Below are 27297 nucleotides of genomic sequence, written 5' to 3' on the forward strand. Positions count from 1 at the left end.
AATTATCTTTGCATGTGTTTGGAAAATAAAAAGGTATAAAAATGTTTTTACAAAGGAAAAATGCTTAGTTAATGTTACAGATATACTGCTATATAAGTGCTGCTGCTATTATTTTTATTATTGTCTAGCTCAATGATTAAATAAAGATAATATGGATTCAATATATAATATGGTCTCTGAGGCAAGGACCCACGAGCAGAATTGATTTTATAAGCATGCAAATGGTTCTGGACTAGGCTCTTTTCTATTAAATCGAGCAAACCCCCATTGGAGCTCCCTCTGTGTGTAAGTCCAAGCCCTTTCTCCCCCCTCCCCAAATCAGTTTTCATGATTTAAAAATGACTGAGTTCTTCTCCACTCCCAAGAACCAGATTTCTAATTTAGCCCTGGTGGAAGAGGAAATACATATATAACAGGGTAGAAGCCGAAATTGCCACCTCTTTCAATAGTAAAAGAACAGGTCCAGCTGTGGGCACCCTTAGGACTCTAATCCCACAGGAATCCAGTCTGAGCCATCACTGTCCTCTCAGTCCCGCCCTCCTTCGTCCAGCCCCCAGACTCCCTAGGAGTGGGGGGGGGGGGCGAGGGCGGAGGCGAAAAGGAGGAAGGGGAGGGAAAAAGGAAATGAAAGGGAAAGGGGGAAGGGGAAAGAGAGAAGGGGGAAAGCGGAAGGGGAAAGAAGGAGGAGGTAGGAGACGGCGGGGAGAGGGGGGATCTGGGGTGGGGGGGCCGCCTGCTGGGCGGCGCAGATGTTTTAATGAAATGTCTAATGGTTATAAGAAGGTCGCAAGGCTGAAGATTTTCAGGGACGATACCGGTAGAAGGAATTTAATTAACTGTCAACTGCCTCTCGCAGAAACATGACACAGAATGAAATTATGCCAAAGTTTCAGGACTTGCTGGAGTTGAGTTTTCAAAACTTAGCGAGGATAAAATCGCAGGAGAGTGTGGTTTAAAAGCCTTATTAGGACTTTGTGAATTACAGACACAGAATGAGCAATGAAGTTTTCCCACTGAATGGCCTGAGACTCCAGTCAAAACCCATTAAGGGGAGCTGCCAACTTGTACATTAATGGACTGTGCAAGGACAAAGAATACAAAGAAAGATGTGGTTTTCACAATCTGGACTGGTACATGAGTGCTCCCGCTCCCCTGTACTCAGAACCGGAAGTACCACGTTCAGCTGGACTGGGACAAGTTTGTTTAGAAAGGGTTTGTGTTTATGGAGTTTGACAGGAAATCAGAAGGAAGACTAGGGCAAAATGGGAACGGGCCAGGCTAGCTTTGGGCAATGGTGCCCATATGGGAGGCCATGGGGAGCGGTCCCAGCACCTGGAGATGCAATGCTACATCTCTCTCTGTTTCCATAGCAACGAGAATCACTCAACCAGTGCTTCCCGAACACATCCACCCTAATCAGGAGCTTCTGATGAATTCAGCTTTGGTCCTTAAGGGATAAGGGCATCAAAAGCATATATTTCATCCTTCCCCAACTCTATATTTATTTACCAGTTGCAAGCCCCAGGTTCCTCTCAACCTTGCAGCAATCCTAAGCAGAATTAAAATGTGGTGCTGCTTTCTCAGCTGTATCACTCATCACCTCTGCAATTTGGAGGGACCAGCTTATCCTTATGGGTTGGACAAATCATCACTGGGCTTTCTGCTGTAAATGTCCCAGGATGCATCTTTTAGCTTGGTGCATCTTCATCTACATAACCGTATTACATTGGATAAGATGCTGGGGAGATTTCAAATCCTCTTGCAGACTGAGCCTCTTGAGAACCAAACATGGAGCTGTTTGTGATTTCAGCACCACCAAATGCAAAGGGAAAGGTTTAGTTTTAGGCAGCTGAGTGGAACAGTGCATAGAAGTAGACTGATTGGATTTGGAGTCAGGAAGACCCAAGTTTAAATCCTGCCCTCAGACATTAGCTGCATGGACCTGAGTAAATAATTTAACGAACCCTCTGTGCCTCAATTTCCTCTTCTGTAAAGATAATGAATTGTAGGTATAAAAAAGCACTGCAAAATCTCAAATGGTGATTTCTTTTATCAAATTAGGGCGACTTCGTGGCCAATAGCAAGCCTCAGGGCTAGCTACCTGACTAGGCAGTAGTAGGTAGGGGAAGTTTTCCTTCAAAACCAACAAGACTTACAAATATTACTCTGTGATATATAATATAAATATATGTGATATAAATATACCTCTGTGTAGCTCTGGACAGGAGTCCAATAACCTCAGTTCAAATCCGACTTCAGACACAAGCTATGTGACTGTGGGCAAGTCACTTATCTCCAGGGGCTTGCCTCAATTTCTTCATTTATTAAATGGACATAATAACAGCACCTACCTCCCAACATTGTTGTGAGGATAAAATGAGATAATGTTGTAAAGCACTTAGCAAAGTCCCAGCACGTATAGGTACATATAATGTTAGCTGTTTATTGTTATTGCTTTACCACCACTGGTAAGGAATAATCAGACTGACTTTAATTGAAGCATTTGTTCATGTAAAACTCATTTTGTACCAATTTTCATGTGTTCGTGTCATACCCTAAATGAGAAGTAAAAAGATTTTTTATACTCTTAGATTTAACTAATATGTTCAAATGTTTCAGATTCCCCAAATGTTAGACCAATTTTAAGTTTCTTAAGTTAATTTTCTTTGAAATATATGAAACAGACATCTGAGTAGACTGAATTAACTAACCAGCCTCTCTGAATCAGCAGTAAAAAAAATGAAGCATGCTTTAACTTATAAGACAAAAATTTGTTTGATTTAGCTTTTCCACATACGAGAAAAAAAGCATTTTTTTTTCTTTTGAGTTGTTTAAAGATGTTAGACTGACACTGAGTGGGTTTTTCTCAATAGCTTAAACATTTAAAATGATTGATGCCTTGAAGGTTGACAGTAAATTGCTTTCCAAAGTAGATCTCATTGCCACTTAATCTTCAGGGTTTTAAAAATGGTCTTAAGAGTAAGCAGTATGCTTGCTTCAACTTTTAATACCACCAGGGAGGAGGAGAGTAATTGTACACTGATACTGACCAAGCTGCAGAAATCAAAATACTGAGATTTTTCGGAAGTCCAAATCTCAATAGGAAATGGACCAAAGAGTTTCAAAGAACCTTCAAGAGGATTGCAGAATTGAATTTACTTCCGAAGACATCATGAACATGTGTTGGTTGACCCTTTGATTTCCTGAATCTTGTCAAAAGAATGTATTGATTGATTAATCAGTAAACATTGATAGGTGCACTAAACAGTAGGTGCTTACCTACTGTGATGTTAGGCATTTTCACTAAACACTGGAAATATAAAAAGAGGCAAAAGGCAGCCCTTTCCCTCAAGAAGCTCACAATCTAATGAGGGGGACAACATGCAAACAAATGTATATGGGAAAGCAAATGATATCAGTAGGAGATAACAGAGGGAATTAAGAGGAGTTGGGGAAGGCTTCCTACATAGGTGAGGTTTTAGTTGGGACTTAAAGTTTTTGGAGATACCTTCTCAGTTTCAAAGATCATTCGGTAGAGATCAAATTCATGGTCTAATGATAGCTCTATTTTGTATATCATAGACACTTTTTGAGCATTGTATATCTCACATAACTTCTTGGTATACTAGATTTTTTTTCTATCATGGTAAGATTTTGCCTGAAAATGTTTTCATATGCATTTTGCAAAAAAATAAAATAAAATAAAAAATAAGTGCTTATTTCTTATGTTACTTCTTAACAAGAAGACTTTAATTTATATTTTTAAAGATAATGTTCAAGAGTTTTTCATGTTGCTACTTAACTATTTGGGGTTGTTCATTGTTTCTGTTAAATTTCTTTTTATTTGTGTGTGTGTGTGTGTGTGTGTGTGTGTGTGTGTTGTCTATAACATTTGAAATATGAGACCATTAAATGGGGAGTGCTTTAAAAAAATCCTCAAGTGTTTCATTGTCCCAAAGACAAACCTTGGAGTTTGCTTTCAAAGAAAGGGTTATGTGGGATCAGATGAAACAGTTTATGTGAAAACACTTTGTAAACAGAAGTATACTACTTTCCAGGTTATGAGTTTCAGGGTTAATTATAGACATAATAAGAGTAATAATAGCTGGCATTTATATAGTGATTTCAGGTTTGCAAAGCAATTCACAAATATCTCATTTTATTCTCACAACAATGGGAGGTATGTACTAATATAATCTTCATTTTACAGATGAAGAAACTGAAGCAAAGAAAGTTTAGCAACCTGCCCAGGATCATACTGCTTAAGTGTCTGAGGTAAGATTGAACTCTGATCTTTCTGACTACTGGTCCACTGCTCTCTGCTCACTGCTCCATCTATCTTCCTCAACTAGCATTTATATCTTTCTCTTTAGCTTGAAAAATGCTTTGTAAATATTATCTCACTTGTTTGTGCTGACAACTTAGTTGCTATTATTACCTTTATTTTAAAGATGAGGAACACATGCTATGTTCATTCATTTCTTTGTTTAGTTCTTTTTTCTGTTTTTATTCATCTCTTCCATGGTTTTTCCCTTTTGCTCTGACTTTTCTCTCCCAACATAATTCATAAAACAATATGTATTAAAAATAAGTTAAAAATTGTATGACCTAAAAAAAATCAAATAAAGATGAGGAAACTGAGGCAAACAGGCAGATATCTGAGGCTAGTTTCAGACCTAGTCTCCAAGCCTAATCATATCAAGTGTACCATCCAGCTGCTTCTTTCAGGGATTGCCTTAGAAAACACAATGCTGTGAGGGAAGGAAATTGCATTATTTTGAGAGCCTTTCAAACTGGGCAGCTATGGTCCATTATGCCGAGCAAGCTTGCCTTCTATACATGGGTCAGACGTTGCTCAGAGATCAGCCCTTTAGTCAAAGTCAGTGCCTCAATACACTAACAAAAAGGACAAGGTAATTGCTTGCTCCATACCTAGGAAGGGAGGGCCATCGTGCAAATGTTACAAACACAGATTCTTGGTGAGTCAATCCTTAAGATTATGGAGTTTGGGACAAGAACCTAATAAATATCAATGCTCCCATCAGTTGTCTCAATCCAGGTCTCCTGAGATCCTAACTCAGTCTGGGGTCTGGCTGGATTTATTCAGCCCAATTTGTCCCCAAGCCCAATTTGCCTATAAACCCAATCCCCAGCTCATAGTTCTACCCTGATCCCTCTTGGGCAGCTCAGATAAGAAGTAACCTCAAGCCCGGTTCTTCAACCTTTTTGGAGCCTTTCTCAGAATCATGTTTATAAATGAAGAAAATGAAATAAATACATAGGAGATCACAAAGGAAACCCTATTGAAATTCTGTAATCAAAATTATTTTTACTTACGGAACCCACAGAACTGGATCAGAAAATCCAGTTCTCTCCTTTTCAGATCAGGTATCTGAAGTTATACATGTGGACAGTCAGACAAGGTGCTCATGTACTGGGTGTGGAATTGATATGCAAGGTGCTGTCTCTTCACACAAATTCAACATAAGTTATATATGCAACTTTGTTCCTGTAATTCTCACAAACGTTCCATGAGTCATATGATAAGTCAAGGGTGTAATTGTTGTGAGTATGACTTATTTCCATAAGCACATAGGACAATAAAAATCAAGGTTGCACGTGATTGGCCTAGCCTGCTGCATGCAATTCTAATGTGAATACCTGCATATGTCATATTTGGGATGATTATGACTGTGACAACTGTGACTTACCATATATCTAATTCATGGGAGGTTTTTGATTTTTTAAAATAACATTTTATTTTTCCAAATACATGCAAAGATAGTTTTCAACATGCAAAGCCTTGTGTTACAAATTTTTTTCCCTCTTTTCCCCCCTTCCCCAAGACAACAGAAAAAAAATCTGCTATAGGTTAAATATGTGCAATTCTTCTAAATATATTTCCATATTTGTCATGCTGTACAGGAAAAATCAGATCAAAAGGGGGAAAATGAGAAAGAAAAAAGAAACAAACAACAAAAAGGTGAAAATCCTCTGCTTTGATCCATATTCAGCCTCCATGGTTCTCTCTCTGGATGGGAATGCCTCTTTCTATCACAAGTCTATTGGAATTGTCTCAGATCACTGGATTGTTGAAAAGAGCCAAGTTCATGGGATATTTTTGAAACTTACATGAATGCTTATGATGATACTGAGGTACCTATGTACCCTAGATCTGATAATGGCTGGGGGGCCATGGTGGCTTTAAACTAATCCTTTTCCCATCAGGATGAATCAAGGGGATGAAATTGGGAGCTAAAGGTCTACTACTTCTTCCTTCCCATTCCTTTTCAAGTTAAAGCCCCCCTTTAAAAATCAGATTTGCCAGACTAGGCAAGTATATTGGTGCTAGCTAACTCTTTCCATCTCTGGCTGCCGAGCCTGTCGATTCTTATATTGTAACTGTGGTCCAAAAATCCAATATGACCATCACTTCTTATGGTCTGCAGCCCTTTCCAAATTGGTCCTTCCCTTCTAGAGTCAGGATGAAATCTCTTGGCTCCAATCCTAGCTCTCCCTACAGTGGTTAATGGGCCCTTTTCAACTTAGTTGTTCTGATCACCAGGTAGTCCAGCTAACTCTTGATCTGAGCACAGCGAGTTCTTTGGAACAGATGCTGACAAGTGCCCCCCAACTGTTTTGGTTCTCTGGGGAGATTTATAGACTGAAAGAAATCACTCCATCTCTAAATTACCCAGGGATGGACGTGTATTTGTCTTGAACACCAAGATTTCTTAGTAGGACCCCAGCAAGAGTTCTTAGATGGTAAATGAACATCACGCCGTCATTGTGCACGTCTTGACATTTACTGTTTCTGAGATAAAGTTCGTAAGCCTGGAACTAACAGTCCTCAGAGATTTAGTCAGTTTATGAGTCTTCCTGTCTTGTCTGAGACTCCAAACTCTGACATTATATGTGTGTATTAGAAATGGCCAGGTCTGACTCCAATGAGCTTTGCTGTTGAGGTCTCAAGGTCCCCAAGCAGGTTCAGAAGTGAGCCATTAGAATGCTCATGAGTCTTTCTGAGGTAGGACTTCTGGTCCTTCCGAAACTAACTTAATTTTCTTGAACATCTGCCTCTCACAATCTTAACTCTGGAATCAGCACCGGAAGTGATGCTGTCCAATTAGTTATCCACCCAGCAGGAGCTGGAGATACAGAACTTTCTTGTGATGAGCTGTGATCTGCAACTACTGTGAGAACAGGCCACATTGGATTTAGGCCTGTCCCTCCACTTGGTCACCACTCTAAGACCAGGTGTCTGTCTCATACTCACTGCACAGAACTACACTTCTCTCTTTCCTTCTAGCTCTTCTTTTCTTGTCCCACCACACGGCAAAAGCTTGAGTCCCACCAGCTCAATTTATTTCATACTTAGCACACTGAGAAGACATCCAACCATCAAAGCCCAGGCTGGGGTGGAGGAAGATCAGTGCACTGTAGAACATAGACTATTTAGGGGAGAATGTAGCAACCAAGACTCTCCCTGCACCTCCCAAGCACGTGGGGACTCCGGTGGTCCCATGACTGGACTTTAGCTCCACAAGGGTGAACCAAGCCTTCTCCAAGAATATCCATGGCCACATTTAGGTCACAGCTCTCATCCCACCAAGTAAGGCTCAATGATATGTAATGAAATGAAAATAGGTGCTTCTCAGTTAGAATTCCAAGTTCTAGGTGTGTATATCAGTGAGACCATGATGAGATCCTTATAATTTGTGACAGGAGAGAAAGCTAAGTAGTAAGGATAACAACTGCTCACATTTATAAACTGTCTACCACGTGCCAGGCACTGTACTAAACACTTTGCAATTATTATCTCATTTGACTTCACAACAACCCTGACAGGTAGGTGCTATCATTATTGTCCCCATTTTGTGGATGAGGAAACTGAGGTGAAAAGAAGTTAAGCATCTTGTCAAGGGTCACACAGGTATTCCTGCCATCAGGCCTGGCACTCGATCTATTGCCCCATATAGTGAATGAACCCTACATTGTTAGGAGAAAAGGTTTGAAAGTGTTCAGAGAAAGGATAGATGGGGTCTCCCAAGATAGTTTCTAGAACACATCTAAATCTCCTAGAGAAGATGTAAGTTCTCCTTGTCCTGGAAAATGTGATTGAGTGGCCATGTTTAAGAATGTAGTAAGACAATAACAGCAAAACCAGCAATCCACTATGATAGACTGAGCTCTTCTCAGCAATACCGTGATCCAAGACAATTCTAGTAGACTTGGGATACAAAATGCCATCCGTATCCAGAGAGAGAGAACCGTGGAGATTGAAAGTGGATTGAAGCATAGTATTTTTACCATTTTTGTTTGTTTTTTTTCTTTCTCATGGTTTTCCCCTTTTGTCTGATTTTTCTTTCACAACACAACTAATATGGAAATACATTTCAAATGATTGTACATGTATAACCTGTATCCGATTGTTTGCTGTCTTAGGGAGAGGAGAGGTACAGGAGGGAGGGTGAAAAAATTCAGAACTTAAAATCTTACAAAAATAAAATGTTGAAAACCATCTTAAATTTAAAAAAAATTTAAAGTAAGAAAAAATTAACACAATAAGGTTGATATAATGTCAAATACTAATCAGGAACAAGTGACACATAAGGCTAACCAATATGCTAGATGAAAGATCCAAAGAATTCTCAATAGGTTAGAATTGAATCAAATCATAACTGGAAAAGCAGATGGGACAGAAACAGACCTAGAGAGAAGTGAAATGACTGGCCAAGATCATACAGCTAGTAAATAAATGGTCTATTATTTTCTGTTCTGTGTTTGTACTGGATTGGGTTGGGTTGGATCCCTGCTACCACAATCATCCCTGTCGAGTTTCATGTTTGCCTTAGGTAGAGGGAAAATATGTTTTCTACAGGTGATAAAATGCATTTTTCTCCTTTTGGTAGAGAGGTGGGGGGGCTCTGGGTACTGAATGTTGCACACAGAGCAGACAACTCCTTGTATTGGTGTTAATTGGTTTTTGGTGTGCCTGTTCAGTTTTGAAGGGGGATATCCAGAAATGAGTAATGTAAAAAAACATTTTTTTCACTTAAAAAAGTATTCAAACTGGGATGAATATATTGTTGTTGTTGGGTTTTTTTTTTAATTTTGCCTAGAACAGCTCTGCCCTGTGAGCTGACCTCCAAAACTGATAGAAAGCCACTTCTGTGCTAATCAGAACTGTATAGATGTTTCCTAACTTTATTTCTGTGGCTGACTTTTAACTGGCACTGCAAGCAGAGTTCATGCCATTTGCATGGCTGACCCTTGGTCCTTCCAGTTTCCAAAGTGGGAATAAGCCATGCTAATTCAAAAGGATAAGAGGGAATGGGGAAGGGGTTCGATGCCATTTGCTCCTAAGCTCCAGACAAAATCCTGCCTGGTAATTATTGGACCCCATGAAGCTAAGCTATAGTCTCTGAATATGGATGAGAGCGTCTGTTAGAGATGTACCTGCCAGCAGAATATTAAGTAGAGCATTTGTTAAGGTGTCTAAGGAAGGTTGTGAGTTGGCTCTATCACCTCATATTAAAATTGGGTTTTGCCAGCTGCAGATCTCATTTGTTTTTTTCCATCGATCATGACCTCTGTAAATTATAATTCCGAGTCTATTTATTAGAGCAGAGTGAGAAAATAGCGACTAGAATCAACCAGTCAGATACGGTCGGGGGGACAGAATAAGCACATGAGGAGAAGGGATTTTCAAAATGGGGACCAAACTCCTCTATCAGGCAAAGGAATAAAATTTGACTCATCCATGAGCAGAGTAGAGCAAGTGATACAAACCACTCAGGGTTGAGAAACCATCTCTAAGACCAGAGTACAATAGTGCTCAAAGGTAGGCAAAGGCAAGGAAAACCATCTTCAGTACACTAGCAGGAAGTTTAATTTTCCCACTTTTCCTGTGAACTATTTACATCGGAGCTACTAAGGGGAAGGAAAATTGACTCCTTCAGATTTAAATATTTTTATTGGGGGGAGGGAGAAGAGAGAAATAGAGAGGGAAAAAGAAAAGAAGGAAGGAAGGGAGGGAGAGAGGGAGAGGGAGAGAGAGAGAGAAAAGGAAAAGCAAAAGGAAAGGGAAAGAAAGAAAAGGGGAGGGAGAGCAGGAGAAGGCAGGGAGGAATTAGGAAACATTAGGAGAGTGATATCAGTCTCAGCAGCAGAGGTAGGGACTAAAATCTAGTTTTCTGCCTTTAAATCCATGCCCCCTCCCTTCTCTGGAAAAAGAAAAGGCTAGGAGATGAATAAGATATTGTATCCTTCCCATAATTCCCCTCTTGGGGGCAGAGAATTTATTGTTAAAGCAGGGTGGGTGAATGAAGCAACCCCTGCTCCTGCTAGAGTGAGCCCAGGTGGCTGTGGCAGCTGGCAGCAGAATTTCCCCAAGCAGCAGCAGGCAAACTTTCAAGGGAGTTCCCTTTAGTTCAAGGAAGCCTCTAAAGGTTTGTTAATAAGGCATCTTCAGTCTCTTTCACCACTGGTTCCTTGCCATCTGCCTACAGACATACTTAAGTCTCCCCAATTCTATAAAAAAACAAAACAAAACAAAACAAAAAACCCCCAACAACCCTTCCCTCAGCTGTCCCAACTCAACCCAATACTTTTATTTTATTTATAAATTTTGTTGTATCTATTTCTTTGCTCAAAAATCTTCAGTGACTCCCTATTCCCCTGCTGCCTCTTCTGTATCTGCTTTTACCTCTCTACTTCTCTGTCTCTTTCCTTTACTCCTTTTTCCTTTTCTGATTCTTTAATGTAGGTATTCTTCAAGAGTCCTGTCCTTGGCCATCTCTTCCTCTCTCTCTATTCCCTCCCTTGATAACCTCATTCAGTTCTGTGCCTTCGGCTACCACCTCTGTGAAGATGACTCTCACATCTCTGTCTCCAGCACCTTCCTCTCCTCTGAGCTCCAGACCCACCCCTCCCATCTCCCACCTCCCACCTATCTCTATCTGGCCACTCTAGAAATTCCCCAAACTCACCATGCCAAATTTCAAACTCATGATTTTTCCTCCTCCACCTACTCTTCATTGACCTCACTGTTCTATCTGTAGCACTTTGCTTCCCATATCCATGATTTTGGGATTAATGTTAAGTCTTCCCTTTCCTTCAGTAGACAGTGCTGGACAATACCTGCTACCTCCAGGCTCCTCTTCCTCCATACAAATGCCAGAATTTGTTTCACATATATATTCTTTTGATTGGTCAACTATATTTGTTAAGCATTTACTATGTGCTAGGCATTATATTAAGGGCTCAGGTTACAAAGAAAAGGGAAATACATGATTCCTGTCCTCAAGAAGCCCCTATTATATTGTAATGGGAGAGATGATATATAAATAACTACAGACATACAAGCACATTAAAACAGAACAAATGGGAGGTAATCTCAGAGGGAAAACATTAGCCATTATGGGAGAATAGCTAGAATACAAAAGGAAGCTAGTGGGTGGTGAGATTTGACCTGACTCTTGAAGAATGATGGGAAAACTAAGAGATCTAGGTGAAGGAGAGCTTTCTGGTCACAAGGTAGGGGGGAGCAGGCAACTAGTACAAAGACCTTAAGTTGGGAGAAGTTTGAATGTCATGTGTGAGGAAAAGCCAAGAGGCCAGTGTCACTCAACCATAGCATGCTTGGAAAGGAGTCAAGTGGAAGAAACCGAAAGGTTGTGAAGGGGTTTGAATGCTATATCTTTTAATGCACAGATCTGAAAATTTAGATCATTTTATTTCTTCACTAACTTCGCATTTTAAATTCATCTCTTTGGCCCTCCATAATCTCACACCATTCTACTTTTCTGGTCTAATTTTATCTTCTCTTTGTTCCAACTCAGATTCTAAATCTTTGATTCTCTTATCTTCCCCAAATATCTTATATGGCCTGGTCTTTGTTCCCTATATTTCAAACTCTTTCCCTCCTCCCCACTTTGCCTGTGAGAAAGATAAAGATTTATTGTTTTACTATCCCCATCTATATCTCTCCATATCTATATGAAGAAACAGATTCAGAGAGGGGAAGTAACTTGTCTAAGACCATATCACTAAAGCTAAATGATTTGAGACCTAATCATTCTGGTGATGGAACCATTCCAACATTTCTGACCTTTTAGTGACTCTTACTGAATGTGATTTTTCATCTCTTGGAGAAATGCTAGATCCATGTGTGTGTATAAAACTGGGAGAGTGGGCAATAAGCTCCCAGTCTTTTTGAGCATGTGCAGTTATACTCTATCTGCTATAAACTTCCACATCGATTTCCAGGCACACATAGATATGTTATGACATTCATTACTGTGTGACAAAGAGGAAACTTTTGAGTGGCTGCTGACAGAATGCAGAGTGATAGACTTCATAGGATACCTACAGAGAGAAACCTCCACTTCAACTAACCCAGAAATGTTTTTAATCTCTATAGGTAATAAGGCCTGAAAGGGTTTCCAGAGGTGAAAGATCAAAATTGGGTGGTAGATTTGTTTAAAATGTTACCCATATGGAGGGGAAGAGGGGGAGGAGAGGGAGAATAAGTGAATCTTACTCTCAGCAGAATTGGCTCAAAGAGGAAATAACATACATACTCAATATAGGTATAGAAATCTGTCTTATCCTGCAGAAAAATTGGAGGGGAATGGGATATGAGGAGCAGGGAGGGTGATAAAAGAGAGGGCATATTGGGGGAGGGAGTGGTTAGTAGCAAAACACTTTTGATTAGGGATGGGGTGAAAGGAGAGAGAGAATAAATAGGGGGAAATACAGTTAAGCAATAGTAATTGCAAAAAGAATTTTGAAGCAAGTTTTTCTGATAAGGCCTCATTTCTCAAACTTGGAGGGAACTAAGTCAAATTTATATTAAAAAAATAAGAACCATGCCCCAATTGATAAATGATCAAAAACATTATCTATTCCCAAAGGGTTATAAATTCATAACACCACCACCACTAAGCATGAAAGCAAAAAGAAATTTTAAAAAGGGAAAATGACCTATATGTACAAAAAGTATTCATAGCAGCTTTCTTTTCAGGGAAAAAAATTTAAAATTGAGGGGATGCCCATCAATTGGGGGAATGGTTCAATAAAGTATGGGATGTGCTTGTGATTGAATATTATTATTCTATGGGAAGTGATGAGCTGGAGGCTCTCCGGAAAAAAAAAACCTGGAAAGTCTTCCATGAACTCAAAGTGAAATGTGTTGTATACAAAACAATAGCAATGTTCTAGGATGGCCAGCTATAAATGACTTAGCTATTCTCAGTACAATAATCCATGACTACTCTGAAGGACTTATGAAAAATCCTGTTCATACCCAGAAAAGGAACTGATTTGATCTGAATACAGATTGAAGCATTCTTTCTTTCTCTGTCTCTCTTTCATTAGGGTGGGATATTTTCTTTCACAACATGACTTTGATGGACATGTTTTGCATAACTTCACATTTCTTAATTGTCAGTGGTGATAATGGAGAGAACCTAGAACTCAAAAATTTTAAAAACAAATTTTAAATTTTTGTTTTAAATATAACTAGGGGAAAATATTAAATAAATCAAATACAAAAGAAAAGAAAAAGAAAAAAGAAAAAGTTACCCACAGATACCTAAAGGCTATTGTTTTAACATTTGGACATTTTAAAGGGTAACAGAGTTGAGAGAGGGATCGTACATTATTAGAATGCATAACACCAACAGAACAACAGTCGACTAAAAAGAGCTGCCATTTTCTCAAGGGATGAAGAATCAGAGTGAGTAATAGGCATCTCAAGGACAAAAGTGTTGGATTGTTTCCATCAATGGAACAATTAATGGGAATCATCAAGGCAGCAGAGGCTCTCAAATTGATTAACAAATATGTAGTTCCAAAAACTCATTTTGATTGCCTGCTAGTGGTCACAAGTTGCTTTGGGAAGTAAGGGGGAAAAGAACAATAAAAAAGTGTATGAACCCCTAAAAAAAGAAAGGGAAAGAGGATACAAGACTCCTTTATTCATAGACATCACAATTGCAAAAAAAAGGTAACTGAGTTGCCAAAAGTTAAAGATAGGAAGCAAAAGAGAAATAAGGACAGCCATAGTGGGCCCTGAGTCAGGAAGACCTGAGGTTAAATGTGACCTCAGATACTTATCTTTATAACCCTGGGCAAGTCACTTCACCCTGTTTGCCTCGGTTTCTGTAAAATGAACTGGAGAAGAAAATGGCATACCACTCCATATCTTTGCCAAGAAAACCCCAAATAGAGTCATGAAGAGTCAGACATCACTGAAAAATGACATAATAACTGAAAAAGAGAAATTTAAAAATATGAAAAGAAGCATAATTGGGGAGTCAGGATAGTGTGGTGGAAAGAATACCACGTAGTCAAAGGAGTCATGTCCAAATCCTGGCCTATCATCTATATTGACCATGAGCAGGTTACAGACTCTGATCCTTAATTTCCTTATCTACAAAACGGGGTGTTTCTGAAAGAGATGACCTACATGGTTCCTCTCAGTTCTAAATCCAAAATATAAATCTAAAACAATCCCAAAATCCCTAGATTAAATAGATAGCTATAAAGATCTAACCTGTGATTTCATTGGTACAGAGAACTCTTGCTGAAGAACTGTCTTTACCAGTTTTTCTTCCCTGTGATTTATAGGCTTAGGAAACTAACCCAGATTACTAAGAGGTGAATTGACTTGCCCAGAATCACAACTAGAGGTCAATTTGATTTTGAGAACAGCTCTACCCACTATACCACTGTGCTGTAGATTCATGGCAAAACTTGAATGGATTTAATAGCGAATATATTTTTTTTCTTTTTTTCAAATATGTATGGGACATTTTAAAAAACTGATCACATTCTAAGCCCCAATAAATTTATATATAAATGTAAGGAAAAACCCTCAGAAAATTTCAGCATTTTTATAGCTCATGACAGAATAGTAATCCCTAAGAGAAATGAGAGCAAAAGAGTCAGATCTACATGCAGACTAAAGATGATTCATTTAAAAATGTGCCCCAAAAATGGCAGGGAGGCTGAGTCTGGTGGATGACTTGAGCTCTGGAGTTCTGAGGGATAGTAGGTAAAGTACCTGCTGCATGAAGTCTGGCCCCAATGTGGTGATTCTTGGAAGCAGGGAGCCACCAGGCTGTCAAAAGAGGGACTGCCTAGGTCAGATTTAGAACAGGTCAAAGCTTCCATGCCAGACAGCAGTAGACACCTAGGAATAGCTACTGAACTTATAGTTTGAGCAAAATAGGGGGATGCGAGCTTCAAAAATAATGCTTAGAATGGCAGGGAGTAGAGGTGAGGGTAACATAAGTGTTCTGTTGAAAGAAGGACTGCCTAGGTCAGAAATTGAGCAGATCAAAGCTTCCTTGCCAATCAGCAATGGATACCTACTGCACTTAGAGCTTGAGCAAAACAGGATCCAGGCTTCCAAAAAATGCTTAGATCAAAAACTAAATTAGAGAAACAATTAAAAATTATATGGAAGATAATGACAATAATAAAAGAACACATTAAAATTTATGGGACACAGTGAAAGTAGTTCTTAGAGGCAAATTTATTTTCTTGTGCTCTTATAGGAAGAAAGTAGAAAGAGAGAATATGAATGAGTTGAATTTGCAATTAAAAAGAAGAAAAATCAATAAAAAGAACACTAAAATAAGCACAAAAGATGATAGAACCCAATTCAAAGAAGAAATTAACAGAAGCGAGAGCCAGAATAACAAATTGAATAAATAAAACAACCGATTTTTAAAAGATCCACAAAATTGATAAACAGTTAATTAAATCAAAAATTAGAGCCAAGGCAACCAAATTATCAAAACAAAAAGGGCAAAATCATATTGAATAATGAGGAAGAATTTAAAAAGTAGTTGAGAATATTGTATGCAATTATGCTAGAAAAACTAAGGATGCAAAAGTAATAGATGAGTACATTAAATATATAAGGCTTCCAAATTGATAAAATGAGAAATAGATCATCTAAACAAAATAACAGAAAAATAAATTGAACAACATATTAATGAACTGCCATGTAAAAAGGAAGGAAGAAAACAAGCATTTATCAAGTACCTAAGGCACTGTGCTTAAGTCTTCCTGACTCCAAGCCCAAAGTGCTATCTACTGTGCCACCTAGCTGCTGATGTGCAAAAATAAGAATAAATAGCTTACATTTATATAGTGCCTATTATGTGCCATGCAAGGTGGCTAGTGGCGTGGATAGAGTGTAGGACCTGGAGCCAGGAAGATTGTATCTTCCAGAGTTCAGACACTGTCCCCTGACCAAGTGGGATAGGATGGAAAGATTAGAAAAAAAGGAGGAATCACTTCACATTGCCTCAGTTTCCTCACATGTAAAATGAGCTGGAGAAGGAAAGGACAGACCACTTCAGAATGTGCCAAGAAAACCCCAAAAGATGTCACCAAGAGTCAGACTCAACTGAAAACAAGTGAACAACAATAAACTTTCCAGATACTTATACTAAGCACTTTACAAATATTTCATTTGATCCTCACAACAAGCCTGGGAGATAGGTGCTATTATAATCCCCATTTTACAATTGAGGAAACTGAGATTGGCAGGTAAAGTGACTTGCCCCGAGTCTGCACAACTAATAAGGGTCTGAGATTGGATTATAATTCACTTCTTCCTGATTCCAGGTCCAATGGGCTGTGCACCCTGGCGCCACCTAGCTGTTGATATCTAAAAACACACCAGGACCAAATTAAAGAAATTTTATAAAGAACTGATGAAAATTTATGTTCTGCTCTAGTTGCTAAGTGGTCAAAACATATGAGTAGGTAATTTTGAAAGAAGAACCACAAGTTGTCAACAGCCATGTTAAGAAAATGTTCAAAATCTCTCAAATCAGAGTAATACAAATCCAAGCAACTCAGATCCCACTTGACACCCATCAAGCACGCCATGACAGTACTGATAAACCTGTGAAGAGACCCAACATTTCTGGAAAGCAATGTATAGTCATTTTAAACATGAGGAGTGAATAAGAGAAATAAAAGAATTAAATATTGAGTAAAATATTGGAAAGCACCATAAGGGTTACCTAAATGTTTATTCCCACTGACCCTTGTTCCCAATGGGGGAAAAACAAACTAACTCTACAAAAATGTTCACTGAAAACTGGCTGAAAACAAATTGTGAATGTGGTCAAATATCCTTGTGCCATAAAGAAAAACTTAAAGATATATTACACAAGAGGGTGAGGGTGAGGAAATGAGAGTAAAAGAAATAGTTTACATGTTCTTTTAAGGATGTAGTAGAGGGGGGGGAAAACAATAGGAGCAACAAATGGTTTTTCTCCACAAAGGAAAACAGACCCAGAAGGATCAGAACAAGAATACTGTGGGTGCTAGCGCACGAAGGACAATAAGTATGTCCTGGGGATAGGGGCAAGAATCAGGAAATTACAGAAGCTACAGACATAAGTTGAACCACAGTTTCTTTGTTAAATGTTATTTGTGAAATCTTGCATGCTCATTTTTCTTCTTATGCCCTTATTTACATATTTATTTATGTTTGAATACCTGAACTTGGAAGTTAAAATCTAAATTAAAAAAACCACTAAGGAAGGAAGGAGCTAATGTGATTAAGTCATATGAATTCCATCACAAATAGTTAAGTTCTCTAAATTTCTTGTCACATAAATAAATTCCTTCAAAGCTCAACTTAAGAATCGCCTCATATTTGAGGCCTTTCTTAGTCTCCCAGTTACTGGTGCTCTCCCTCCACGCAAATTCTCTTCTTTCAGATCAGTTGATCTCTAAGGTCCCTTCCAGTTCTGAATCTATGTGACCCTATTAACTATTCAGATTGTTTTAAAGATATGATCTCTGGTAGAATGTAAGCTTCCCAAGGGCAGAAATTCTTTCATCTTAGCATGTTCAATGCTTAACACAGTGCCTGGCTGATGTAGTAGCCTGAGGGATCAATTGATTGACTATACATCAATGTCCTAAACTCCTATGTCTCTTGTGCTTTTAGGTTTACAAGGTACTTTCTTCACAATGACCCTGTGAGGTAGGGAGTACAAATATCATTGACCCCATTCTAGAGAGAGTTTCAGAAATATTACCCAGAATCCCACAACTAGTAGAGGTCAGAACCATGGCCTTCTGTCTGCATCCAGCATTTTTTCCTATCCCACCTCTCTCAATCTCTTTATTAGATTGTTTAGCCCTAAGCCAGAATCCAGCTTTCACACAATTGATCAAGAAAGGTTCTCCCAGCAGGTACTAACCCTTAGCATGCTTATCTCTCTAGTACTTATTTCTTTCTCAGCATTATATATCCCAGTATATTCTAGGACTTAGATAAAGAATCATTTCTCCTGGGACATCCATTTCCTCCAACATGCTCGTATAATCATACATGCCATAATTCTTAAAGAAAAATAAATATTTAACCATTTATTTACAATAGCACAATTGGGGGGTTATATCACTGAAAAACCAGTTGTCTTCCTCCCAGCTTACCACATTTCCAGTGTGGTATTTCTGAAAATCCTCATTTTCCAAAATGTGATTGCACAACTGAAAGTGATACAAAGTGCTCACAGTGTTGTCAGCGCCCCTATCTGGCTGGCTTCCTTCCTTCCAATGGAAATGTCCTAGACCAAACTCCCATTGGCCATCATGTTCTGAGAAGTGGTCATACTACCATCAGGCTTGTCTAATTGAGGAACAGCTATAGACTGTCTTTCACCCCATTCCAAATTGGGCACCACATTGTGCCATTTAAAAAGAGAAAGTCTGTGGTTAACAGGAAACGTTATGCCCAAGATGTAGACTCTTCGCTGCCTATGTTCTCCTTCCAGTCCAAGTGTCACATCTTCTGTACCCAAGGAAGTATTTTTAGTAGTATAAGAGAAAGCCATCTAACTCTTCAGGTTGGTATCCACCAGTGACAAGTCAACACAGGCTATAAGTTGGTTAAGCTTAGGAATGAGCTGGGCCAGCCTTATGTATTGGTCACAACTTCCCTAGAAGTCCATTCTTTTCCCTTTGAGAGATTCTGCATCTTTCCAAATGGGAAGAAAGGTGTATGTATGAGGTGGGGGGGAATAAGGAAGGAAAAGAGGAGGGGGAAAACATCAGTTTTCAGAATAGAAATAAAAACAAATATCTACCTGATAAAGAAAATAATAGAACCATGATATGTGGCCCATAACTCCTATTTCTATAAAAATGTTCAATGTGTTTGGTCCCAAACAAACAAGAGGTTGGCAGTGCAAGTATGATTATTCTCATTTTATAGATGAAAAACTGAGGCTCACAGAGGGGAAATAATTTACTCAAGGTCACAAGGGTAGGAAGAATCAAAACTGGTTGTTTAGATGATGGTCTCTTGGCTTGGCCAGCACTCTGCCCCTCACCAGATACAATATGATTGAAATGAAGCTCCGAATTATCACCTTTTGTGGAGCAAGCAGGAAAAAGGGAATGGTAAGAGTGGTGAGATAGTTGGACCTCGGATTTCTCAGAGTAAGTCATTCCCATTATGGAAATTCCCTTTATCAGCCCCGATGGGCAACTCATCTGTCATCTACAATCTTAGAGAGTTGATGAGTGGTTAAGTGACTTGATGATAGGCAAGATTGGAACCCAGCTCTTCTTATCCATTATTTCATGCTACCTTTCTTTTCTGCATCCACAGCACTTGGTATTCCCAGGTGAGGTCCCATCTGAGTACTAAGCGTGCCCACTCCTGCTTAGCTTCCAGGATCAGTTGAGATTGAACTCATTCAGCAGTATGGCTGACAGCTACCATTTTCCATGGTGTAAATAATCCATAAGAGTGGATTGTACAAAAATAATTTTTGTCAAACTTTTGAAGTGTACTCTCTTTTTTGCAGTAGATTTCCTTCCTAATTATATTTTGCTGAGGCTAATATTAAAATTAGATTTGTGTTCCCTGAGTACATGCCATCTGGGCAATTTGGGGAAGCAGCCAGGAGTGCATTGGGAAGTGGAGGGAAGCCAGATGTAGATGAACAATTTGCTGCCAATAGTCCACACACATCTATTTTCAAAGTCACTATTTCTATTAGCTTAACTGCCTCATCATATTCGTGTTGCAACAGCAATTACTCCTCTAACGCAGCTTCCCAAGCCAAATGACAACATGATTGCTTCTGTTTTAGGACCTTGTTTCCTACCAGAATGCACCATAGGAGACCTAAAGGGTATGGGCTGCTCCAGAGAATTAGGAGGACTGGCCTGCAAGTCAAGTCAAGTCAGCAAACATTTATTAAGCACCTGCTGTGTGTCAGGCACTGTGCTCTCAGGGGATCCCCCCACAAAGGAGCAAAGACCAGCCCTTGCTCTCCAGGAGTCCAACATCTAATAGAGGAGACAATATGCAAATAGCTACGTATGTACAAGATGCTTATGGGATAAATAGAGGTAATCTCAGAGGAAAGGCACAAGCATGAGAGGAAATTGAGAAAGATTTCTTACAGAAGATAGGTTTTTAGCTGAGACTTGAAACAAGTCAGGAAACACAGGAGATGAGAGAGAGCATTCCAGGCATGATGGACAGTTTGTGATTATGAGCAATCAGGAATGGGATAGTTTGGTTTTGTTTTTGTTTTTGTTTTGTTTTGTTTTTCAAGGAACAGTAAGGATTCCAGGGTCACTGGATTGTAAAGTCCATAGAGGGGTGTAAAATATAAGAAGATTGGAAAGGTAATAAAGGGCCAGGTTATAAAGGGCCTTAAAAGTCAAACAGGATTTTATATTTGATCATGGAGGCAATAGGGAGCCACTGAAGTTTCTTGAGCAGGGGAGTGACAAGCTTCTTTGCTATCTCAAGAACTGGCAAATCAGCACTGTTAACTGACTCTTGTTACAGTCTTTGAACTGGTTACAATTCCCTCTATTACCCCTCACATGGACATCTGCCTTGAACAACAGTCTCCATCCATTTGCCCCTATCCAATCCATTGCTCATATTTTATTGCCTTTTTTTTTGCTGAGGCAATTATGAAGTCACCCAGTCCAACTCCCTCATTTTTAGATGCGAAATTTTAGACTTGAAGAGGTTGAATGATTTGCCAAAGGTAACAAGAGTGGTAAGTGTCAGGGTTATGATTGGAACTCAGATTCACAGCAGACTCCATTTTCCTCACTCTACCAATTTCCCTATTGCCTACCTCTGAGCAATCATTTTGCTAATCCCATCCCTCCGAGGTCTCTGCATTACCTATTCTGGACTTGGAAGAGTATTGGATCTGGAGTCAGAAGACCTGGCTTTGAATTAAAGCTCTTTTGCTTAGCATCTGTATCATCTTAGATGAGTCACTTCCCCATTTGGGGCCTAATCATTTGTAAAATGAGGGGGTTAAAAACAAAAGGGACTTTAAAGATCATAAGAGCATTGATTAGAGTAGGAAGGCATCCTAGTCTGACATTCTGTGATTCTGTGAATAAACTGTCAACTTTGTCGGATCCTTAGGCAGTCCAGTTATATTTTTTAAATACATATGTGAAGCAAAAGAAAAAAAAAAGCCTACTTAGGCTGCCATTTAGGCCCTTGACATATTGACTCGAATGTACCTTACCAACCTCATCTCAATGCCTTATATGCCATATACTTCAGCATATTGGAGCTATCCATGCTCTTTTGGATATTTCCTATCTTTCCTACCTCCATGCCTTTGATCATGCTGTACCCAGTGTCTTGAATGTATCACATGAGTGATCTAATTGCTTTTTAAGAAGCAAAGGGAATGAAAAGTCCTCTTAAAAGCCTTGCTATTACTTAACCTCCCTCCACCCATAGAACCCTCCTTTGTCTTCTTCACCCACCCTTCTCTTTCTTGTCCCCTCCCCCTTATTTCTTTATAGATTTTGGAGGGTGCTATACCCTTCATGGTATATATGTAGTATTGCTTATTTAACCCATCCCGATATAAGTAGATTTTCACAATTACAAATCTTTCTTCCCCCCTCTAATGCCTCTGTGTCTGTTCTTCCTCTGCCTCATTTGTATAACATGATTACTATTTTTACTTTAATTTTGCCCCAATCTTTCTTTTGAGCTACCCTATTGTTGATGTCAGTCTTAAACAGATGTATACATTTCCCATGTAAAAAAAACCAAACAATTTGTCCATGTGGAGTTCCTTGAAATTGATTTTTGATATTGGCTCTTATATGTTAAATTTTCTATTAAGTTCTGGTTTGTTTGATAGAAAATCCTGAAAATCTGCGAGTTCATTGAATGTCCATTTTTTCCTCATTCAATATTATAGATAACTTTGCTGGATATGATATTTGTGGCCACAGGCCTAATTCTTTTGATTGTCGGTAGCTATGACCTGCAGTCTTTTATTGTGGCTGCTGATAAGTCCTGTACGATTCTAATTGTAGCTTCAGTGTATTTGAATTGTTTTTTTCTTGTTTCTTGCAAAATTTTCTCTTTGATCTGGAGGTTTTGAAATTTGACAATAATATTCCTATATGTTTTCCACAAAGGATCTCTTTGAGGTGATGCTCGATGGATTTTTTTCTATTTCTATTTTCTCCTCATTTTCTCTCACTCCAGGACACTTTTCTTGGATTATCTCTTGCATTGTTGTGTCAAGGTTCTTTTTTTGGTCACAACTTTCAGGCAGTCCAATTATTCTTATATTTTCTCTTGTTGATCTGTTCTCCAGATCTACGTTTTTCCTTATGTTTCATTTTCTGTTCTAATTTTTTCATTCTTCAGAATCTGTTTTGTTATTTCTTGGTCTCTCATAACTTCACTGGCTCTAATTTTCAAAAAGTTATTTTTGTCTTTGAGGCTCTGTATCTCTTTTTCTAGTTGATTGATTGTTTTTTCATAATCTTCTTGTTTTTCTTGGATGGTTTTTATTATTTTTTTTTTTTTAGTTTTTCCTCAATGCCTCCCATTTGATTTTTAAATTCTTTTTTGAGTTCTTCTATAAATTCTCTCTGGGCAGTTAGCCATATCACATTACTCTTTGGGGTAGAAGAAGCCATAGCCAACAGCGTCCCTGCCCCACTGCCTCATTGCCTCTGCACTCCCAGTATGCTGGTTCCTTCCTGCCTAGGACTCTGCAGCACAGCTGGGTTCGGCATTCCTAATCAGCTGAGGTTTTCTTAATCTTGGAGACCCAGACCCCCAACTCCTCAGGTTGTGCAAGAGGTGAAAGTTTGTGTGGTGCCCACTAAGGATCCAGTCAAACCCAGCTCACCCCAGGGCTCCCCACTTGATGTTTCTGTGGAGTTAGCCCTGAGGGTTTGCACTTTAGACAGGTTAATCTCCAGCCCAGGGCCCTTCTTCAGATCTTCTGGTTGTGCCTGGAGGACCCCTGTTTTGCCCCAAGTCTTCTTGGTTTTTCATCAGTCTTTGTTTGCCCTGAGGTGCAAATTTATTGTTTGTGGGGGAAATCTGGAGAGCTTGAAATTTACTGACCTATTCTGCCATCTTCCCAGAATCCTCCAAAAGATTCATTTTTAGACCTGCAATAGGAAGAGAACTTTAATCTCATTGGATAAATCTGCAGAGCCTGGAAACTGCCATTTACTCTCAGCCACCCAGCCCAGCCCAGCCCTGCCAACTTTCTTCTGATCACTATAGTGAACTGAATTCAAATCTTACCTCTCATTATCACTTACCATCTACTGGGCCTTAGACAAATCATTGGACCTCAGTTCCCTCATCTAAAAAATAAAGGGGTTGAACAAGGTGGCCTGTGAGGTACCTTCCAGCTTTGGATCTATGATCATCTGATCTTCTATGTTGCATGCCTCAACAGAACATAAGCTGCTTGAGGACAGGAACTGAGTCAATTTTGTATGACTAGGCACAAGGCCTGGCACATAGTAGGTGTTTAATAAATGCTCATTGATTGATTGGTCATTGTGTCTGTGGAAGGCCCCCTTCTAGAGGCAATGTTGCATGGTGGGAAGAGGGTTTGATGTGGAATCAAGACTCTTGTGCAATTTGACACCAGATGCCTACTAGCTGTGGTCCCATGGGTTAATCAGTTAATCTTTTGGGGCCTCAAACAATTCTACGTGACACACATACAAGTCATAGATGAGTTTCCTATGCTGATGAAATAATAGGCCTTCCCATAAGTGCATATGACATTTTGTGCATTTACATAGAAAAATCCCTATAAAAACTGAAGCTAAAATAAGTCACAATGATCAGTCCTGAACATCTCTTCTCAAACCTCTGATATAAAAGGATGTGTGCTTTCATTGTCTAAATGGGTATTCAGAAAGTGAGAACTGTTTCTTCCTCTGAGTCTGAAACAGTCATTAAGTTATTAGTTGTTCCTTCAGCTCTATACAAATAATTTTGCTAATTATTTGTCATCATATAATTATGATATAATTGTAATTATATGAGAATAAATTTTGTATGCAATATCATACAAAGACAAGAGAGAAGCTCCATTCATCTCTCTAGGTACATCAAATTATCTGCATGAATACATAGATTTTCACTTGCTGTTGACCCTAGAGACCCCCCACTATAGTTCTGCTGAACTTCCTTTCTCCTCCAGTTTTTGTTTTGTGTCTTTTAAGGACAAACTCTTGCCAAAAGGAGCTTACAAATAACTCCTATTTGGAAAGCAAAGTCTCCGTCTCCCTTATCACTTCTACCAGTTCCGCTATAATTAATTTGAACCCAAAATCACTCATTGGAAAACAACTTTTCTAATTAAAAATCTTAGAAACTTTACCATCTTACTGAAACTTGCTGGAAAAACTATATCAACAATACCATTGGTGTCTGTTTATTTTAAATAAAATGCAATTCGTGAGTGATTTTCTCTGGGAAAACATTTCTCTCCCTACCTTATATTTCTTCATGCTTGAAAGTGAAATCATCATCTGGATTTTGAGTTAATTGAATAACTTTAGATCGAACATAATTTGCAAACCAAATGAGAAGCTAAAGGAGTTTTGGACTCACTAAGAACTTATTGCTTTTTCATCGAGCTATGGGTGAGGAATTTCACTCAACCACTGCACATCAGCACCTCCCTCTACAACTCAGACTTAGCAAGTTGCCTAATAATATGACATTTATAAAGCATTTTCAAGTTTACAAAGCACTTTGTGTACATCACCCTCTTCCAGTTGCATACCAATTCTGTCAAGTCATTTTACATATGAGGAAACCGAGTCTCAGAAAGCTTAAGTGCCTTGGCCATGGTCACATAGCCAAGATATATCAGAGGTAGAATTTGAATCTGGGCCCTCATGATTCTAAGTCCAGCCTTCAATATACTCCACCATGAATCCTTACTATGGGTGGTCACATGCCATTAACATGCCATTTTTTCCTTTCCAAAATGATTTATAGTTATTCTTATTGGAACTAACAAGTGCACTTGTGGGACTTACAATGATTATTTTCTTTTAAATTATTTTCTTATAAACTTAACAGTAATTTCAACAAAAGACCAGGACAATGTGATAAAACCATATGACCAAGACTATTTCCATTTTTTAAAAAGAATATGTAACACATTAACAAAGCCTAGAGTTAAAATGCATTTGTTCTATCTTCCTCTCCAATCTTTATTCAGTATAGTCCAACTCTTTTTCCTTGCCATGACCCCAGGCAAGTTAAACATATTAAATGCATTGGCTGTTCTTCTAATTAGTTTTTATTCCTTTTGCATTCTTTCATTGAAGTTCTTGCTAGGATTTTCTCTAATTGAGAGTAAAAAGTAGACTGAATGTTAGGGTGAGGAGCCAGTGTGGATTATGGGAGCCAAATACTTGAGTCCTTTACCTTGCCTGTCCTTTTGAGATAAGAAAGAAAGGGCAATTAAGGATTCCCTCCCTAAGTGTCTTTATCTGCAACCTACTCCCCAGTGAGAAATGCTTCTCCCAGAAATTAACTTGCGTTTACATTGTATATATCCTATATAAGCTTATAGTAATGTGGGTTGATTCTTGGAACAGGAGCTCTTTGAAGGCAGGGACCATTTCAGTTGTTAGCTCTGTCTACTCAACTCCAAAAGTGCTTGGCATGTAGGCTTAGTAAATGTTTATTGGTTGGTTAATGGACTACACCAGAAGAATTACCATTCAGATTTATAGTTTAGTGCAATGGAAAACCAATATTCTACTGATGTTATAATATATCTGTTTGTTGTAAAATACCGCAACTATTAAAGAATTCAAAATTAGCATCACTTAAAGGATGATGGGAAAGCTCAGATTCAGAGTGAACTGACTGTAAGCACAAAATAAGGAAATGCTGAAGATAAACGAGAAAAAGGGATGTCATCAAAGAAATGCATGGTCCAAAATGAAGATGAAGATGACCAGGGCTCTATAGATGCTCTCAGGAAATCAGGAAAAAGTGAGGAAGGACCTTACCATGTTGGGTAGATACCTTGCAGTGAATTTGTATGACGCCATGGACATGAGTCACCTGGAATGGGCAGGCAGGGATGGGTTACAATTGGCATGAAGGAGGGAATATTTACATTGAGGAAATCACAGATCTATCAGGCTTGGGGATCAAGAAATTTGGCTTCCAGAACCAGTTTTGTTGTATGTGATGGCGTGAATTATAGAAACTATCCAACAATTCATCAATCAGCAAGCATTTTAAAGCACTGTTAAATGAGAGGCACTGGAGCTAGGCACTGGAAATACAAAGGCAAAATTAAAACAGTCCCTGCTTGAGGGAACTGGCAAAGTTTTCATGAAGAAAGTGGTATTTGAGCTGAGGCTTGAATGACACTTGGAACTCTAAGAAGAAGGGATTAGGAAGGATTATATTTGAGGCCTGGAGAAAGGCCACTGCAAAGTCATAGAGATGGAACATGAAATATTATGTGTGAGGAACAACAAAAAAGTGACTTTGACTGGAAGGAATAACTGTGTTATAAGACCAGAAAGGTAGGATGAGGCCAGGTTGTGAAGCTGAGGAGTTTATATCTGATCATGGAGGTAACAAGGAACTTTTGGAGTTTATTGAGGTCTGACTGTTTTGTCCCTTTTCTTTAGGCAAATTATTTCCACTGCTCTTTGGAAGATTGATTGAAGTGAAGTGAAGAGGGACTTGATTCGGAGAGACCTGTTAAGTGACTACCCTTGAGGTAAGAGGTGATGAGATTGGCAACTGTGTGAATGGAGAGAATGGATTGCACTGGAAAGGTATTGTGGAGTTGGAAACAAGGACTGGCCACTGATTGGCTATGTGGGGTGCTTGAGGGTAAGAAATACCTCAATTCCCTTATCTGACTACTGGAGCTACCTTGCCTATTTCACAAAGCTGTTTTGAGTATCAAATGTAGGTCAGTC

At 38.9% G+C, this 27297-nt stretch overlaps 1 long non-coding RNA gene across 1 annotated transcript; it reads left to right on the forward strand.

Annotated features, from left to right (window-relative positions):
• Positions 1–657: 657 nt before the first annotated feature.
• On the forward strand, positions 658–27192 carry LOC141548500 (uncharacterized). The gene is made up of 3 exons (XR_012483980.1): positions 658–688; positions 4211–4275; positions 27001–27192. It is a non-coding gene; the product is annotated as an uncharacterized LOC141548500 (long non-coding RNA).
• The last annotated feature ends 105 nt before the right edge of the window (positions 27193–27297 follow it).

The sequence above is a fragment of the Sminthopsis crassicaudata genome, chromosome X, assembly GCF_048593235.1.
Source record: "Sminthopsis crassicaudata isolate SCR6 chromosome X, ASM4859323v1, whole genome shotgun sequence".
In the NCBI taxonomy this organism is placed as follows: Eukaryota; Metazoa; Chordata; class Mammalia; order Dasyuromorphia; family Dasyuridae; genus Sminthopsis; species Sminthopsis crassicaudata.